This window comes from Notamacropus eugenii, chromosome 1 (genome assembly GCF_028372415.1).
Source record: "Notamacropus eugenii isolate mMacEug1 chromosome 1, mMacEug1.pri_v2, whole genome shotgun sequence".
NCBI classification, from domain to species: domain Eukaryota; kingdom Metazoa; phylum Chordata; class Mammalia; order Diprotodontia; family Macropodidae; genus Notamacropus; species Notamacropus eugenii.
In genome coordinates, this window is record NC_092872.1 from 48439373 (window position 1) to 48456197 (window position 16825).

General features: G+C 44.5%; 1 long non-coding RNA gene across 1 annotated transcript; it reads left to right on the plus strand.

The window, feature by feature from the left end:
- Positions 1 to 10224: 10224 nt before the first annotated feature.
- On the plus strand, positions 10225 to 12140 carry LOC140522668 (uncharacterized). Its single transcript, XR_011973361.1, has 2 exons — positions 10225 to 10459; positions 11698 to 12140. It is a non-coding gene; the product is annotated as an uncharacterized lncRNA (long non-coding RNA).
- The last annotated feature ends 4685 nt before the right edge of the window (positions 12141 to 16825 follow it).

The following is a 16825-nucleotide window of genomic DNA, read 5'->3' on the forward strand; positions in this document are numbered from 1 at the left end:
AGCTCTTCATTGTGCTAGAAGGTCCCTGAGTGCCATAAAGAGTTGTTGACAAATTTTGGATTAACAGACTGTAGGGATGAAGTCTTCATCCAGTAAATTGGTTTCATTAGCAAAGATCTTCAAACTTTTCCGATGAGAAATGCCTCCAGGCTTTCTCTTCCCCATGGCAAGTGTTCACTTAGTGTTGTAGGTAAAAGGAAATTCCAGGAAGAGTCTAGTGATATCTGATTGAGAGCTTAAAAGGAAGTGTTACAGCCAGAGCCAAGGTTTATCAGTCAGGTGTCAGCTAGGACCTTGGGAGGAAAATAACCTGGAACTTGTCCTAATTGAAAATGAAACTTTAGTAACTTTGTGGCTCCTATCTGAAACATAACCTTGTGGAACAGGGAAGGTGATACTTAATATGTCCCAGTTGGTAGCATGGAGAATTCACCAGGTGTTCAGGCCCTTGGAATGCCAGTATTAGTATTACGCGTATGTGTATCAGCTTATGCAAGTCTAGAAGACCCTTTCTGAAACCTTCTCTTCATCTGGTGAATTCATTGTTTGGAAAGGTCAAGTTGGGTGATGAGTCTTTTTTTTTTTTAATAGGTTGTGAATCTTAGGATCTCCTGCCAGCTCCATCTCAGACTGGGAAAGGCAAATGTAATAACATGCTCCCTGTACCCCATTTCTGAAAACAGCCTCTGGTAGCAGCTGCAGAGGAAACTTGGTGATGGTAGAGCAGGGGGGATTGAGAGAAATCCTCTCCAGACAAAGGGCTGAAGTTTCTTCCTGCTGGGCTCATGTACATTTTGCACCTGGAAATCTAAGGATTGAGGACCCTGTTGATTTCTAGCCAGGCTATCAGTTTGTTTCTGTCTTGGTCCTTTTTTTTTCTCAGTCACAATTCCAGGCAAGGGGGAGGCATGTGGAGTCGTGTTTCCAGTAGGAACATTTCAGATGAAATCATAAATTAAACCCTATGTCCTTGTTGGGTTATATCAGAATCACATCGCCACTACATCATTTTCCTCTCTAGCAAACAAAGAGCTCTTTGAGAACACAGCCTTCCTTCTCCCATCCCCCTCAGTGAGCCCACCGAGCCTTCTCCTGAACCCTCTTGCAGCTGACAATCCTGCTCCCTTCCAACGCTTGTTTCATCATTTCCACATATGTACATATTTTAAATAAACATATTTAAAATCCTGTTGAGCATGAGATTCTATATCATGGGTCTCCAGCCTAGACGAGATTTTATTGGCTTGTCCACAAACCTTTCCAACACAAGGCTTGTAATAGAATTGCAGACGCAATCTTAAATTTTGTGGCTGCAACAGACAGGAGCTATCTATCTAGGCTTCTATGGAACAAAGAGTTTGTACTAACAGCCAGACTTTGGTCTCAGAATTCAATTTAGTATCTGCATCCTTCTAACTATACATGCCCAGAATTGTCTTTACATTGTCTGGGACTGTCAGCACCATATAAAGCTCTACCCCCACAAGTGAGGAAACACATTTGTTTTTATGAGTTGGATTTCAGAAATATTTGTGCCAACTCACAGCAACTTCCTAATCTTAGGTAATAGAAGGCATTGTGTAAGAGAGGCCAGAGCTCATTGGTAGGTCAGTCCAGTACCAGTACAAGAAATAGGACCCTCCCCAGTTTTTCTAATTGCTAGGTGGCTATTGGGTGGACAGAGTGCAGTTGCCTCAGGCTATTTCTTTTAGGAGCAAAGCTGTTGCCCAGGTCCCTAGGCATCTGGAAACAGCCCCACCAAATCTCCCTCTTCCATGGTGCACAAATGGAAAAGATATGGAATCTGGAGTCAAAAGACTTGTTCAAATCCCAGCTTTGCTTCTCTACCTCTACATCCTTTCACAATATCCTATCTCAGCCTTTCTGGGCCTCAGTTTCCTCATCTGTAAAATTAGGGGATGGGACTAGATGCCCTGAGGTCTCTTCCTCAAATAAGGATCAAATAAGAGAATATTTGTCAAACACTTGGCACAATGCCTGTTCTTGAACCCAATACATGTTCTTGAGTCATTTCTGAGACCCCATTTGGAGTTTTCTTAGCAAAGATACTGGAGTGGTTTGTCATTCTCCATATGAGGAACTGAGTCACACAGGACTATGTGACTAAGCCAGGGTCACACAGTTAGTAAGTGTCCAAGGACAGATTTGAACCAAGTCCTCCTGACTCCAGGGCCAATGCTCTATAGCTTCAACACCGAGCTGCCCCCAATACATAGTAGGCACTTAATAAATGTTTTTTCTGTTCTTTTTCCCTCTTTCCCTTCCATCCCTAGAGCTTTGAGTCCTCTGGATTTAAGATTGTTCTGATGTCCCCAATTCTACTTCTATGAAGCCTTTGATCAGTTAATGAGTATTTACTAAATGCCAACCATGTGCCAGCCACCATACTAAGCATTGGGGATTCAAGGAAAAGCAAAAAACAGCCCCAGCTCTCAAGAAGTATTTACTGACTGACTGTTGTCATACATTTTTGCATAATATATTCTGTGTAGTACTCAACTGTATATAATTTTTTAAATTATTTCCCCCCAGCAAACTGAACTGAAAGCAGAAATCACGATGTCTCCTCTTATCACCTTCTGTGGACCCCAGCAATTAGTACAGATAGGGCTCAGTACATAGAAGGAAGTTAGTAATAAATCAAGAAGCACTCCAGTAGCTACTGTGTACCAGGCACCTGGAGATAAAGACAAAAACGAAACAATTTTTGACTTTGAAGAGTTTAAATCAATCCGAGTTGAATTGAACTGAACCTTTTAGATCCAGAGGGAACAGTGATGGAGCTGAGGCCTTGGGCCTACTGTGGGAGCTCAGGCCAAGGAAGATCTTTGAGTGAAAGACCTATAAACCTGACCCCAGGGTATACTGGGGAGGAGGGTCATCCCCCTCCCTGCCCCCCCTACTGTATTTTCCTGGCTTTCTTACACCATAATAGAAGTGGAGACACATGTTCAAGGCAAGTTTAGTAAGTCTGGGGCCTTTGGCCAGGGATTCAGAGTCATATTCTATCCCAGGGGTGCACCTGGGCTTGTTGCCAGGGCCCTGCTGGGTTGGAATCAAGTGGGCTGTAAAAATATTCCTAAACCACAGGATTACACAGGTGGAATTTTCATTTAGTTTTTCTAGATGGGAAGAGTTATTTTCCCTCTCTCTCTCTCTCCCTTCCCTTCTTCTATCTATAAACCAGTCTACAGTGTCAGACAAGGAGGCTGCCATTTAAATGGCCCGTCTACGTAGCATTTCTCCATCCAAATTGGCTGTTACCTAGAGTAAGCCACAATGAGAGGAATTTTTGAGATCTCATCCCTGGAATCACATGATAGCTTCCACCAGTACGATCTATGGCTTTTGTCCCATATCGATTTCAACTCAGAAATCAGTCTGGAGTTTCGATGCTAAAAGCTGGACCTACCTTCCCATCTGAAGGCAGAGGGTTTTCAGTTGGCCGACACATTTCTCTTTGATAATCATGGGTCAGACGGGGCTAATGACCGTACTCTTTCTGACAAACCACTCCTCCCCAACCCCCCAAGAGGTGGGAATAAATGGGGCTGCATCAGCGAAAACATGGATGTTGGAGACAAAGAACTATGTTGAACAACTGCTGCTCTTTCAGACTCATGTGAACATGGCTTACAGTTCTTAAAGTGGCCACGAAGGGGCAGAGCTGCTATTTCCAACCAAAGAGTTTGCCAGTGCCATACCTTGCTCTTTCAGTCCTTAGAAAAATTTGTTTAATGGTCCTGGACTTCCAGCATAAAACGACTTCAGTTGGAAGAGGCAACACAGCAAATGGGCACACTTAAACCTAAGCACACGGACAATCCAAGCAGAGTGAATGGATTATTTTTTTCAGGAGAGAAGCAGGCAGCACATCTCAGAAAAGAATTTAGAGTCGACTTCACTGTTCTGGATTCTAATTTCCGTGGTTTGCACTGGGCTGCATTCCTGGCTGGCCAGCCCATTGTGGAGAGCCTGCCATGTTTAGATATTCTAACAGTTTTATATAGTATGAAAGTTCTCTGTGGATGTTGTTGCTACCAGTTACGCTTCATCTGTAACTCATTACTGTTGTTGGCACCAAGTCGGGGATGATATGGTGTTGGGAGTCTAACAGTTGGAGGTTATTAACTTGTTTAACATTGTTTATACAAAGCTGGGGATTTTTTCTTTTTATGTATTAAATAGAGAGGCTGTGTACCTCCTCCAGTGAGCCTTTAGCAGCATTTTAAACATTCCTCTGCCGCCCTTTGGTCCTGATTTTTTTTGGGGGGGCCACGGAATTGCTCTCCCACATGGTAACATCTGTATGGTAGGAGGCTGTTTCCTCAGCTGCAAAAGAACAGGACTTTTGAAAGGACTCTAGTTTCTCCCTTGCTTTTCTGGGCCCAGGAGACTCTTTTTTGACCTAAACCCTTGATGAACTTCTCCCAAGGGAATGTTCACACAGGATTGCCTTCAGGCATTCACCACTGCTTCGTGGCTCAGGTGTTTTTCCTCTGGCTCAGAAAACCTGAAAGGAAACTTGATTAGATTTTTATTGGGACCCAACAGCATTTCCCCCTATTCCTGACCTCCTTTCCCCCTTGTAAAGGAGTTTGGGGTCTCCCTTGTAAGGGAGCTTTGGCTTCAGAACATAGCAACCTTAGATCAGCTGTGTGACCCTGAGCAAATCACTTAACCTACCTGATCCTTGGTTTCCTCATCTATAAAATAGGGTTATCATAAAGAATTTTTGTGATGATCAAATGCAATAAGTTATGTTAGGAGCAAACCTCCCACCTCTATGTAAATGTTAGCTGTTATTGTATTTGGTCTCCTTCATGGTAAGTTTCTGATAGCGATACACTCTCAGTCAGTCTCGTTCTTGAAAACGACAGAACAGTTCTACTCTTTGCCTTTTGGTTGGCTTTGGCTGGAAGGCTCCAACTCACTTCCCTTTTCTGGCTTCCCTCACTTCCACAAGACTCAGTTCCAATATTATCTACTGTAGGAGGCCTTTCTCAATCCATGCCCCCACCCACTCACCCAAGTACTTTCCCTCTGAACTTACCTTCCACTCATGCTGAGATTACCTTAGACTTACCCTATAAATCTTGTATGTACACGTTTTTGGGTATGGTGTCTCCCCCATCAGAATGAGCTCCTTGAAGGCAGGAATATTTTCATCTTTATACCCAGGGTTTAGCACAGTGTCCAGCACATGGTTTGTTGGTTGGTTGTTGTTCTTCATGTTCCAAGAATACCAAAATGACATCACTCTGTCGGAGTCAGGGTACAGGGTGTCCAACTGTGACTGATTAGACCAATATGAGCTCAGAAGGCTCTACCATAGGTCAGGCCAAAAAAAAAAAAAATCCATGTGAACATTTGTAGTTAAGTTGTTTCTAACTCTTCACATCTCACATTTTTATTTTTTGGAGATACCTCAATTCTACATCTTCTTTGATGAGGACATGCCATGCTGGGTGGTCCTGTGCCAGTGTCTCCCATGTCTCACAGCTGATTCCAAAGTTTTTCAGAGAGACCTTGAGAATGTTCTTGTATCACTTCTGACCACTATGTGAGCATCTGCCTTAAAATAGTCCTTCAGGCAAATGTACTTTTAGCATTTGAATGTGGCCAGTCTATTGGAGTTGTGCTCTCTGCATTCAAGTTTCCAGTACCTTGTCTTGCCAGTGATCTTCAGAATCTTCCTAAGACAATTCAAATGGAAGCGATTCTGTTTCCTGTCATGGCATTGGTAGACCATCCAGTTTTCACAGGCATACAACAATGAAGTCAGCACTGTAGCACTGTAGACCTTCATTTTGGTAGGCAGCCTACCTCCTCTCCCACACTTTCCTTCAGAGTCTCCCAAACGCTGAGCTAGCTCTGGCAACGTATGTTCAAGCTCATCAACTATGCATATGTCCCTGGAAAGTGTACTGGCAAGGTAAGTGAACTTATTCACAGTATTCAAAACTTATCCATTTGTTATATAGTAACACATAGTAGGCACTTAATAAATGCTTGTTGGCTGATGACTGCTAGAGCTAAAAAAATGAGGGTACAAACTATGTATAGTAATAGATTACATTTGAATATTTCTTTTATGTTTTCCAAAGCAGATTCTCAAAAATACGAAATTATGTCTCTCTCATAATAGCTCTTTAAGGTAGGTGGGGTAGATGATAGTATTCCTATTAGTCATTTAATATTAATGATAATAATTGGCATTTAGGGAAAGTGAGGCTCTGAAAGGTTAAGTGATTTAAGGTCATGCAGTAGTTAGCCTACCTGTTTGGAGGCCAGGCCTCCTGACTCTCAGCCCTGTGTTTTTTCCAGTGCCCCAGGCTGCTTCTTAATGACAGGTACCCTGGGAAGATACAAGATTCAGCTTTGCCCAGTTTAGGAAACTGGTCTTTTGAGATCTCTCAGTTATTACACCCATGTTGTGACTATAAATTAATGAGTTGAGTGTTTGTTTTTTTTAAAACAAACATCAGAATTTGTACATTTAAATGAGCATGTTTCCCTTGGGAGGCTGCACATTTATTCCAGCAAGGCTGCTGTTGCTCAGATCATGTCTGGACTCCTCTTTGAGAATTCTCTTCAAAGGCAATTTAAAAGATACACAAGGAAGCCGTTTTCATTCCATATAGTCACGCCTTGTTTTCATCTTCCAAACTGTCTTACCCAGAGTGTTCACCCACATAATTCACAAGATTTGCCTTCAAATGACTTGAGGTCATTTCCAGAAATCAAATATATCCTGAAAGGATGAAGGATACAGGACATCCATTTCAGGATGTGCTTAAAGCTATAAAGGTAATTCTTGGAAGAGTTCTAACAGTAGTGTCACTCATAAGGAAGTGGCCTCAGAATAAGAGTACAGCTTCTCATGGAAACAATTATGAAGGGGATGACATTGTGTCACCTGCAGCCTGAGAGGTGGGGGTGGAGAAGTGGGAGGTGGTTTTCCCACAAGGAGGACTTCACTCCAGGCTCACTCACTAGATTCAATTCTGGGGTAGCTTGATTCCAGAGAGGAAATCATTCTTTTTTTTTTTTTAATACTCTGGGTCATTATGTTCTCATTTCAGAGTCACAGGGAGTATGTCTTCATTAAATAACATTTTTGTGTACCTCACATTAATGGTCTTCCCAAACAGGTCTAAGAAAGTCTCAAATACAAAATAGTAGATACCAGAAATAGGACAGCCATTTATTTTTTCCACCAAAAAAATTCTTAAAATATAAAAGGCTCACAAGTACACCTTAACACATACATATTGAGGATAAACTATAATCTATCCCCTCTATTATATTAGAGATAGGTAAAGACTTTTGGGAGCTTTGCTGAACAGATATTTTATTTCATATTCTTTTGTGGTCTAGATTATCCAAGCAACAACTCTCTCAAGATTCACATCTTATAATTAGCCAGGTAAGCATATCTCATCTTCCTGAATCGAATGTCTACTCTTCTGAGAAGAGTGTCATTGCAGGGAAGCCTTCCAGCTGGGCAGCTGGTTCAAGATTCAATAACTCTGAACTTCTTGAGTCCATGAAATAGCTGCCAAGAATGGGAGTATCTGTCCCTTAGCATCACAGTTCTGTCACTTGTGCTAAAGGAAAGAAACACCAAGTAGAAGAGGTATCCCAGGGGACTTGAGATTCAGGGTCAGGTTCATTTGAGCAAACACACTTCTTCATTACAGTGGTCTTAGAGCCACCATAGCTGCTATTGGGGAAAGGGAGGGATGGGGAAAGAAGTCTTGTTCTCTTCAGCTGGGAAGTCTAAGGGACAACTGGTGTTGGCTGTCCTATTAAAGAGGTTTGAGAGAGAGAAGAATCTCCTTTCTACCTTAACTAACCTACTGAGATGATCCTTTTAGGCTTCAGTCTTTCAGTCCCCAATAGTCATCAACTCAGACCCCTGCACCCTTCCTATTCCTCTTCCTCCCCCATGGGGACAAAGGGACCAACTCAGTTGTCCTTAGCAAGGAGTCAGAGCACAGGAGGTCCACCAAAAGGAGCCAGGGCACAGACCGATACCCAGCATGCTTCAAGGGATGAGCATTCCCATCCTATGGGATGGGAACTTTTGTGTCATTTTGTTTCCAACCTTAAGGGTCCTATAGTTCTTTGTGTCAAGAATAAAACCCACCAAGGTGTTTGTATTTTATTCTATAGGTAGTAGTGAGCCATTGAAAATTTTGAAGTCAGGGGAGTGATATGTTCACATCTGTATATCATGAAGATTATTCTGGAAATAGTGAGAAGGGAGATTGGAAGCAAGGAACTTAGTTAAGAGAGCCTATTACAATAATCCAGCAAGGGGTAACAAAGGGCAGTGAAAGCATGAATGGAGAGGTGGAGGATTGATTCAAGAGAGATTCTGGAGATAGGATTGATAGGCTTGGCAACTGTCAGAAACACATGTAAATGACGGAAAGACTGCTTGGCAGGCTGGAAGTATGAGGCAGGCATAAGGACCTGCTTGGGAATACAAGTGAGAACAAGAATTTATGAAAAGGACCCCAGGACTCTTTGCTTCCAAAAGTGCTTCTATGACAACCAGTTACTGCAAAATTGAGGCAAAAAAAAACCTTTCTCTCATCAGGACCTCTGTAGGTCCAAGAGGTAACTCATTACCTTAGGGTTTCTGGGAAATCGCAGAACAAAAAATGAAGGTTATTTTGATAGGATGAGGAGACACTGCATGGACCATCTTCACTCATTCAAAAAGATTCTGGGGGGAATTCACTGGGTGTCCAGCTTTCTGTGAGGTGGAGTGAAAATTAAAAAAGAAAATAAAAGGATTAGGAAGCCCAGTCTGAGCCCCTGTGGGAAGCTCCCACGTTAGCTAGTGACACAATATGTACACACAAAGAGATTACAGCACAACACAAGCTAGCATATAATTAACATGGGACTCTGCAATTCTACCTCTAAGCGCTGCTGGAATCCAGAGGCAGGAGAGATCATTAACAGCTGGTGTTCACAAAGCAGGCTTCGTGGAGGAGGCGAGCCTGGGAGGGGTGAGTGCCGCTTGGATGAGGTGCTGAGTGCATTTTACAAATGGAGAGGTTCGACAGGGGCTCTCTGTCTGCCCCTCCTCTCAGAAGAAACGTAAGACATATCACAGAGTCACACGCTGAACTCTTTAAATAAAAACTTATGGAAGGTGCTGACAAGAATGCAGGTATCGAGCCAAGGATGCAGATGCCAGGCAGGTGTGCGGAGAAGGCCAGATCACACAGGCAGTGGGAACGGACTCAGTATTTGGAGGAGGGGAGTGTTGGGTGTGGAGTTGACAGCAGGGGTCTCTCGGGGATGAGGGGGAGGTGAAATCTTTCAGGGAGGAGGGGCAGGATCTGTTGGCCCCATGGACTGAGGTGTGAAGAACCATTCAACGAAAGGGAAGGAAGTCCAGGCTCCCCAGGCCCGGCTCTGCATATGTACTTGGGGGTGGGACTATTGTTTTCATACTGCTTTTGGCAACTCAACTTTGCCTCAAAGGAGCAGTAGTGCAGGTCCCCAAAGCCATCTGCTAGTTTATACAACATAGCAGTGCCATGACAGAATCTGGACTGGATAGCCTAGTGGTTAGAAAGCAAGTTTGGTCCCCATATAGACCAGAGAAAAATTCTAGTCTGTGACTATAACCTGTACCTCTCACTCTGATAAAACATGTCACAAATGTGTGTTATTGGGCCAAGAGGGGACCTGGTTAGGGTGTAAGGAGAATTCAGGGCAGCCCAACTGTACTACTAGAGGACACCCCTCAGAGCCACAGCTTCTTGAGGAGTGGGATCAGCCCATTATTAAATGATGTGTGCAATCATTCTACCTGGAAACTTCCTATCTAATGATGGATCAGCCACTTAGAGCCCACAAAACCCTGTGCAAATAAAAGCAAGCTGGAGGCAGGACCAGGTGCTGAAGGTGAGTAATGAGCCCAGGCAGTTCCTGCCCTGCCCATTCCAATCAGGTGGCAGGCAAGGCAGGCTGGCCTGGCCCAGGCATTAAATGCTGAAGAACACGTGTGGCCCCATTTGCAGAACACAAGTTAGATTGAAATGGGGCATTGGGTGTTCTGCCATCATCTGGTGAAAGAGCCCCAGTCCTATTGGGTGAAGAGCCTGGTTGGTGGGTGTTGGCAGCCCAGATGTGCACTCCCAGCCCCACCCACGGCAGAGATGGAGTCACAGGGCTGAGAGCTTTCTGCCAGGAAAGGAGAGGCTCCAGGAGTGTGGGTGGGGCTGAAAATGCCTGGGGAAAGAGCGGGCACCTGTTCTTTTGGGCTCTCTGTCAGCTTGGCAGCCTGCATGGGTTTGCAAATCATCCAGCTTCAGGGAATCTTTGAGATCATCTAGTCCAACTCTTTCTCTATTTACAGATGGGGAAACTGAGACCCAGTGAAGAAAAATGACTTGCTCAGGTTTACATGGTAAGTCACTGAGGGTAGAAGCAACCTGATAAGGTAAACTGGACTTGGAATCAGGAAGACCTTATTCTTGCCTTGGTCACTTACTGTGTAACCCAGGATAAGTCACTTAACCTCTCTGGGTCTCATTTTGGAAAATGAAGGGTTTGGAGTCAATTTCCTTTAAGGTCCCTTCCAGCCAGAGGTGTGCTGGAGCCACCTCAAACTGGGTCTCAAGAGATGATAGTTAAATTTTCAATGTGAGCATTTATACTTCAGAAATTGGCCAATGGGGCTTGATTTACTGTTTTGCTGATTATCTTAGACTCAAGAAAATGATGGGGAAATGTTAATAATGCAGATTAAACTTTAAAATGTCCAGCATATGGGTTTTGGAGAGCTGGTTGTAAAACACTTACCAGTATACACCTACTTCTAGCTCTAAATCTATGAGTCTACGATTAGTGACTTGAGCCTGAGTCTCCTGATTCTTGATATGATGTTTTCCCCCCCACAATGTTATATGAATGTCTGTGAGCATACAGATCAGAGGATTAATTTTTCAGGATCAGATATAAACTCCTGTTTGGTATTTAAAGCTCTTCCCAATCTGGCCTCAAGCCAGCCTTCAAGCCTTATTATACATTACTAGCTTTCTCCTGATCTATAGTCCAACCAAACTCGTCTTCCTGTCATTCCTCCTACAGGCCACTCAGTCTCTAATTTCTGTGTCTTCGCATCCTCTGTGGCTCCATTGCCTAGAAAATACTCCCTCCTGACCTTGCACCTCTTAGAATTTCTATTTTCTTTCAAAACTCAGCTCAAGTGCCACCTTCTTCTACATGAGGCTTTCCCTGATCTCCCACCTGCTAGTACCTTTCCCCAACCACATTACTTGGCATTTATTTTGTAAATGCAATGTCCCAGAAGTCATAGTAGTTTTAATCTGTATATTTACAAATTGCCTCTGCCACCCCCTCCGCACCCCTGCAATATGACTTCCTTGTGGGGAGAGACGGTTGTCGTTTAGGTGTTTTTAGTTATGTCTGACTCTTCATGACCCCATTTGGGCGTTTCTTGGCAAAGATACTGGAGTGGTTTACCATTTCCTTCTCCAGCTCATTTTACAGATGAGGAAACTGAGGCAAACAAGGTTAAGTGACTTGCCCAAGGTCAGTCTTCCTGACTTCAGACCCAGCACTCTATCCACTGTGACACCTAGCTGCTTATTGATTGATTGATTCATGTCTTGATTTCTCCAGCCCTCCTTTTTAGGACCATCATTTTGGGCAGGACCCCCTCTTCCTCCTCCAGCTTCCTTGGGGAAGGTACTCAGGTTGTAGGGTAAGTAAGTGACACTGGGAGGGGGTGCCATCCCCATATTTACCAATCAGGACTTATCATGTAGGGATGTGAAACCAGCCACCAAGCACCAAGATATCGGAATCCTTTTCGTGGGCTATAGAAAACCTTGAGCAAGAGCCTTCACTTTTCTTCTGGGCATCAGTTTCTCCTTGCTCCGAGTGCCGTTCCTAGTATGATTCAGAACTGAAGTGTCACCCAGAGACCCCTGGAGAGGTTCTTTCCATTCTTAAGGACATGGTTATACAGATTCCAGTGGAGAACATTTTGCTTGGCTAAGCAGAAGAGGAGGCCCATCAGCTCCAAGAGAAAAACACAATAAAAGTCTTTTAGAACAGAAATTGGATTATAGGGGCTAACTGCTGAGGTGAATTTCCTTTATTGTTTAGAAACTCATCTATTTCCTTCCTGGTGACCCTGGAATGACCTGTTGGCCACATGGGATAAGGTGATCTAAGGAACCCTGACTCTGAGAGCAGCAGGCGTGTGGCCATTGGAGGGGACAACCTAAATTTAATTTCCTTCCCCCAAAATTTTTACCCTTAAACCCTATTAGAGGACTCCTTGCAAAATCCAACGTCCCTTAGTAGATTTGGTGCGTAGGACTACTTTTCTGTAAGCCTAAGGATTTCAACACATTTATCCCTCCTTCAAACACACAGACCTACAGACACATTTCTACAGACACACAGATGCATATTGGCGTACAAATATGAATAAAAGAACATTTATTAAGTGCTTACTGAGTGCAAGGCACTGTGCAAAGGGAAGTCGGGAGCTACAAATCCAAGTTGCCAGATTGTCCCTGTTGTCAAGGAACTTACATAGTGATGGAGTAAGACAAACCATGAGGAGAAGTTGAAGAAGGGGAAGGGAGCAGAGAGAGAATTGATCTGGAAGTGAGGCAGTCCTCGATCCAGACGGAATTAACCCTGGAAAACTGCCTCTGACATTTGCTGGCTGTGGACCCCATGCGAGTCACTTAACCCTAGCCTGCTTCAGCCAGTTCCCTAGGACTTAGCACAGATGCTTTGAGTAGTCAGATACAGGCATATGCAAATAGCACATGCATACATAAGACATATTTCAGACACATTACCATCCCCTTAATGGCAGACAGTCATTTGAAAACTTGGTTTTTACTGATATTTCCCTGTACCACTTTCCATAGAGAAAAATGAAGCAGGAAAGGAGGGGGTTGCCTATGGCATTCTGGCTCAAGAGCTAGAATTTCCCTGGTGCTAATGGGGCATAGAGAATCCACCTGCTGCACCATAGAGGCACAGCCTCCCTTACTCCGGGAAGCTGGCAGCAGCTCACATGGCCCTGAGTGCTCGATCCACATGGACATCAAGGATTCCTCCTGGGGCTGGGACATGTATGGTTGGGAAAGGGGGGTGTGGTGCAAGGATGGGAAGGGGGGAGGGAAGGAGACCACAGATACAGGCTTTTTTCAAATTGTGTTTCAGCTATAGGTTTCCCAGCGCCATGCCTCACCCCACCAAGGGCCCCATCCTCAGCAGAAAGGTGCCTAGTATCATGGGTGACTTTCTGGAGGGGGAGACCTTGCTTCATGAGCCCTTTTCTTTTTGGTGGGGATGAAACAAAGGTCTGAGCCAATGGACCAGTGAATCAGGGCAATCAGCTGAGGGTGGGGAGGGGCCTCTGATTTGTGATTAGGGTCTGGGCTCAGGACGTCTATGAGCAATTCATACTTTCTTGCCTGGGCCTGCTATGCCCAATGGCCTGGGAGTTCTGAAAGCTGATGGGTGAGGTCAGGTAGTGGGGTGTTCACTTTACCCGGGGTGCAGCTGTTTTGCCCCAGGCAAGGGGTTAGGGAGCATGGAAACAGCTCGCAGAAAATAGCAATTCTGCTGCTGGCATAAGGGCACCCCTTGACTGAATGGTGATGGACTCAAGGTGCCGAATGAGACTCATTTTTGGACATGGTTATTGAACATGGGAATTTATTTTGCTTGACTAGGTATATTTATTGCAAGGATTTTTTCTTTTTCTCCAATGGAGGAGCGGGATAGGGATAGGATAGAAAAAAAAAAGAGGGTCATTGAGGCATCTTTTTAAAAAAATGAAAATGGGATATAGTTTCATGTTCAATTCTCATTTTCTGCTCCACCGTGTATATGCAAATGGCTATTCTATTTGGTGTTTGTTAAGTTTACAATAAAAATTTTTTTAAATTTAAAAAGAGCATGGGGGTCTTCTTTGGGGACTTGGTAGTTTAGTTGCAGAAATGAAGTCTCACAGAAAACAGAGGAAGGGCAATAGGAGCTCCAGTTATCCAGGAGCTCAGCAGAGTCTGGAGAAGTGAATAGGTTTCCTGGTTTTGATCTCCCAGGGCATGGGGTAATAACAGTGGACACTCAGACAGTGCTTTCCAAATTTGAAAAGGGTTTTACACACATTATCTCACTGAGTAGGGCAACCACTCTTCAGGTATTATTCCCATTTTATAGATGAGGAAACTGAGACTCAATGCAGTCTAGTAAGGACGGCACAGGGAGGTGTCGGTTGGACTAATTGGCATCTGATGGCCTAGCCAACTTTAAAGTTCTGTGGTTTGCCTGTCATCACACATCTATTGAAGGTCAAAGGTGGGATTTGGACACAGGTTTCCCTAACTCCAATTCCTGAACTCTGAGTACCATATTATACTTCCTCTCCCTGCCCAGATGCCCTTTAGGCTTTGGACCCTCCAACTGGAGGCAACACTGTTCTGGGTTAGGGTTCATAGAGCCTGGAGGGAACCTACTCATGTCTGTATTAGAACACAGCTCAGCTTCTGTTCACCAAGATACAGGAAAGGCAAGGGAGACTTGAGCTAAGCCTGTGGACTCTATGATGCAAGAAGATCAGAGGGCAATGTTCTGTAAGGGTGTGTTCACCCTGAGAAAGCATTTACTAAGTGAGTACCCAGCGCTATGGTAGGTAGACTATTTTAAAACACCCAGCAGCTTTAGTCAGATGAGGAGGGGACCAAGCCAGGCTCTCAGAAATAAAGGCTTTCTGAGTGGGAAGGATCTTAGAAACTCTCTAGTCTAATCCAAGCCATTCATTTTGAATTGAAGGAGAATAAGGTCCAGAGAGAAGGGAGGCCTTTCCACGGTCACATGGTGAGTCAGTAGCAAAGTCCCGGATAAAAGCCCATGGCTCCTGACTCCAGGCCCTATTCTTAGAGTAGTTGAGTGTAAATTTTGTATATCCCCAGTGCCTAGAACAGTTCTCTGCACTCACTGTCATAGATCTAGGGTTAGGGGGTTCATAAGTCACCTCATCCAATGACTTCATTTTACAGATGAGGAAACTGAGGACTATAGCAGTTAAGTGACTTGCTCAAAGTCACACAGGTAGTAAGTGGCATGATTTGAATCTATGGCCTCCTGACTCCTGAGCCAGGGTTCTTTCCACTGCTTACAAACTAGCTTTCTTTGTGGACCCTTAAGAAATGTTTGTTGATTGAATGAAGGAATGACTGCACGCATGCAGTCTACATGAATTCTACTTCCCCACATTGCCTCATCAAAATGAGAAGAGCAAGTTCATTTTTGTATATTTTATCCTCAATAATCTTGTCTTTTCTATACACATGCCTGGACACATATGTACACAATACATAAATACATCTGGGTATGCTTCTATGTTTGTCTTTAATTCCAGTAAATTATTTGAACCCTGGGGAGACCTGAAGGAACACGAGATGGGTGTGTGCCCAGGATGCTATTAACAGAGGTAGCTGCTTGGCTGTGCTTTTGTGATCCAGATGACAGAGGAGGGACAATATGGTACAATCTGTCCTTTATCCCTAGCAAAGGGGATCTGGTAGGGATGGCCATTTTTTCCTCCATCCCCAAGCCCTGTTATCAGTGATGAGCCTTCAGTGAAATCCAGTGAGTAGGTTCTTAACTCACCTCCCACACTAGTCCCTCTTAAGTACTATGGCCCCTTGCTTAAGGTCGAGTCCCAGAGGCCTCCTGCCCATACAGAGTGGGGAATTCTGACCATCTTGATCTAACAGCTGGGGGAGTGTCTACAGTTTCCTGAGCCTGTTAACCTTCCCTTGAAAAACAGAGAGCTCCATTCATTACCATCTGCAAGTTGTCAGGGAGAGTGTTGCATCCAATTAGTGTCAGGCGATGGGGGTTGTGGGGGGAGGCAAGTGGGCTGGAAAGCTGGGTCTGGGGCCCACTTTGGGGATGGGGGCTCAGAAGCTGAAGGCAAGAAGGGAAAAGGGGAGAGAGAGGGGGAGAGAGAGAGAGAGAGAGAGAGAGAGAGAGAGAGAGAGAGAGAGAGAGAGAGAGAGAGAGAGAGAGAGAGATGGCGGTGGGAGTTGGCTGCCTAGTTGCCCTGGTCTGCCCTCACCCTCCCCTTTCCTGGAGGATGACAAAGACTTGACCCGTTGCGTGCTTTCTAAAATGTCTCCTGTCTACTTTCTGAGGCCAAACCCTGACCAAGGTAGGGTAGGGCAGGGCAGGGCAAGAATTGCAACAGCCCAGGAGGGGAGCTGTGAAAAAAAGTTCTCGGTGCCCTCCCCCTGAGGCTTGTTGTTATTTCAGTGTTTAGGTGATTACCAACAGCAGGGACACCACCCCATTGGGAAAGGAGAGGAAGAAGACAGAAGTATTGAGGCAGCCTGGCTTTGACCCTGCCCTGGTCCTGTAGCCCAATGCTGCTCACAGAGTGGCTTAGGTTGAGGATATATTGGGTTCCTTGTCTTTGCTGACATCCCATAGTTGTGGCCTCGGGATATGGCCCTTTTACTCACTCCCCTGAATCTTCTTCCTGGGCCAGCATCCAGAGATTATGGAGAGGCCTTTATTTTGTGTGCAGGAGCGATGTATCTGTCAAACAATCAATTTATTTAAGGCTAGTCAGTAGAAGACTGGAGTAAGACCCTTAGGCCCTGGACTTGGCAGTTAAGATAGTCAGTGTACTTTTTCTCCAGGGGATTTCAGGTAGGAGAAATGAGAATGCCCTCTGCTGAGGGTAGCAGATTCTGTCTTTAGGGAACCT